The sequence below is a fragment of the Octopus bimaculoides genome, chromosome 12 (genome assembly GCF_046866305.1).
Source record: "Octopus bimaculoides isolate indiv1 chromosome 12, ASM4686630v1, whole genome shotgun sequence".
NCBI classification, from domain to species: domain Eukaryota; kingdom Metazoa; phylum Mollusca; class Cephalopoda; order Octopoda; family Octopodidae; genus Octopus; species Octopus bimaculoides.
Window position 1 is genome coordinate 35574033 of NC_142939.1, and position 3130 is coordinate 35577162.

Consider the following 3130-nt stretch of genomic DNA (forward strand, 5'->3'; position numbering starts at 1 on the left):
TTCCGGAGTGTACCCATTTACGTACAATATCTCCATACCTACATTCATTCGACAGTCAACCGTACAATGTGTCGAGTTAGACGCAGCGCCGACCAACACAAAGGAGAGTATATCCATTGACAGATTTTCAGTGCATTCAAAAATCACATGCACCCCATACCCAAATTCTTTCATGACAGGTTAGGGCCTGGAATCCTCCAAACGGACGCATGACATGTCGCTTAATGTAATTAGTGCATCATTTACTCCATAAATATTTTGTGGTCAATGCTGCACTTTCCATATTATATGTCTCAACATCTATACTATAATGGAGAAAGCTGCTTATTAATTAGGTATGCAGCAATTACTAAAAATACTAAAAGAAAACAATATTAAAAGCTTGACCGTCTAGAAATATTTTTATAAATTCATGTTCTAAAAAATTGCCTATAATTTTGATTTCTGAAGTTTATTGAATTTTTTTAATTCGCAAATTTAAATATTCATTGCATTCACTGCATTCAATTCTTCATGAATTTAAATGTTCATTGCATTCACTGCGGAGTTTTATTTGCAACAGTCTCTCATTCTCACTTGCTTCTATTTTCATTAATGATAATTTAACGGTAGCTATATAACTTTGATACGAGACGCAATTTCAAGAATATTATCAGTTTCCGGAGTTTGTTAAATGAATATTTTTGATAAAATAATTTTTAAAAAAAATATTGGTATTATTCTTAAGTGATTTTCTGTTGAATGAATGCATGCTAAAACACAAAATAGCTGTATAACTTTGATACGAGGCACAATTTCCAGAATATTATCAGTTTCCGGAGTTTGTTAAATGAATATTTTTGATAAAATGAATATTCTTTATATACCGGTATAATCTTTTTAAATGAAGAAGTTATTTTGTTGGCGTGGCTACTTGGAACGCTGTAAACCTTACAATAATAACTATGTGATCGCTGCAATTTCTAGCATGGTAAATAAGATAGTTTTAACTAGCTTTCACTTATACGATTTTTTCATTTCATGTTTACACAAAATAGTTGTATAACTTTGATACGAGGCACAATTTCCAGAATATTATCATTTTCTGGAGTTTATTAAATGAATATTTTTGGTAAGATGAAAATTCTTTCATATACCCGTATAATTATTTTCTTTTTTTTTTTAATGAAGTAGTGATTTTGTAGGTATGACTACTTACAATAATAACTAGGTGATTGGTGCTATTTCTAGCACGCTAAACGAGATAGTTTTTAATGAGCTTTCACTTATATATAATATGCGACTGAAAATTAAAATTTAGTAGCACAGGCACAACGGCAGAGAGAAAGACGGGCAACTGAATCAGATGAAACCAGGGCAAAGCGTCTGAAACAGATGCCTGAATATGCACGGAGACGTAGATATGATTCGGTTTAGACGTAGACACGACCGACTGTTTAGAGTATCTCAAGAGGAGAATATTCTACTTCAAAAGAATGTTGTCAGATCACAGATTGTTGATGCACGTTGATGTACGTAAATGGGTACATCAGTAGTGAGAGATGGCAACGGGGAAGTGAACTATCGAAATGGTACAGAAGGCAAAGGATTGACATGGGATTGCTGGTGTGGCTGTAGAATAAGAATCTTTTCTTTGCGATCATGTGGAAGTAGTGGAGTTGACAACCAATCTAAGACTTCTTACAGAATGTCATTCTGGTGGATGAGTGATATGACAGTTTGCTAATTACCTTCTTGATATAGGAAATGGTAACAATTCTGTTGAACAAAGCCTAGGTGAATTCAAAATCAAACTATGCAATGACTCTTACTTTGAAAGTGGTACTTTTTCAGATCTATGTGATTTTGCATGCGCTGACCTAAAAAATAACTTCACAAACCCTGTAGGATTTGCAAATAGAACGAAGCAACACAATTTGTGAATGATTTTCTGTTAACCAGGATCCCAGGTGAGCTAAAATTATACAGAAGCTCAGGTACAGTTAATATTGAAACTCTGAACCCAATCGAGTTCATCAGCAAACTTACACCATCAGGGTTTCCACCAAAAAGCACAGGGACAGACTTTTGGACAAATTTGAATATATCTTCCGATACCATTCTTCTCACATGGTCAGCTGTATATTGCATTATATAGTGTTCGAAAGAAGGCTAATGTAAAAATATTGGTTGCGAGAAATAGAAATAGTATGATTACTGACAATTGTGTCTACAAGGAGATACTATTTTAAAGCAAAATATATTTTTTAACAAGTTTCAGTAAATAGGATTAATACATAAATTAAACGTTAAGTATCATATATTTGTGCAGAATTAAATTGATGTGGCATATTTCAACACATGCCGAATGAATGATATCGTTATATTAGATCATATTAAATTTGGGTATATTTGAAAAAGTAAGGAAACATCATTCCCATATGTTCTCACAGCACGAGACTTTTGTGTGTGTGAGTGTGTGAGCATCTAGCTATCTATCTATTTGCCTATCTACCTATCGATCTATGCACACCTGAGTCAGTTCAATTATTAATGATAAATATATGTAAGATTGATTTTTTTAAATTAGAGATTATGACTGATAAGATAACGAAAGCAATATTTACAAAGCAAGTGAGCAGAGAAATAATTAGACGTAAAATAACATCAATGTTATTACAATTGGAAATCAAATGTGGAAATATTATCGAGTGGCTAGGAGAAAACCGCCCGTGGGGGCGGTCATTCTGCTAGTGGTCGTGATATATATATATATATATATATATATAAAGCTTGAAACACGTGTACCACGATATCCTTTGTGTTCTGTTTTCGATTTACTTTTAATATATATACATAAATATATATACAAACAGTCATTTTAATCCCGGACAACATCGGGTATCAATGCTAGTATATATATATATATATATATATATATATATATATATATATATATGTGTGTGTGTGTGTGTGTGTGTGTGTATGTACAAATATATTTATATTTGTATATATATACACATACATATATATCTGCGTATAAATATACATATATATATATATATATATATATATATATATATGTGTGTGTGTGTGTGTGTGTGTGTGTGTGTGTGTGTGTGTGTGTGTGTGTGTATGTATATATATATAT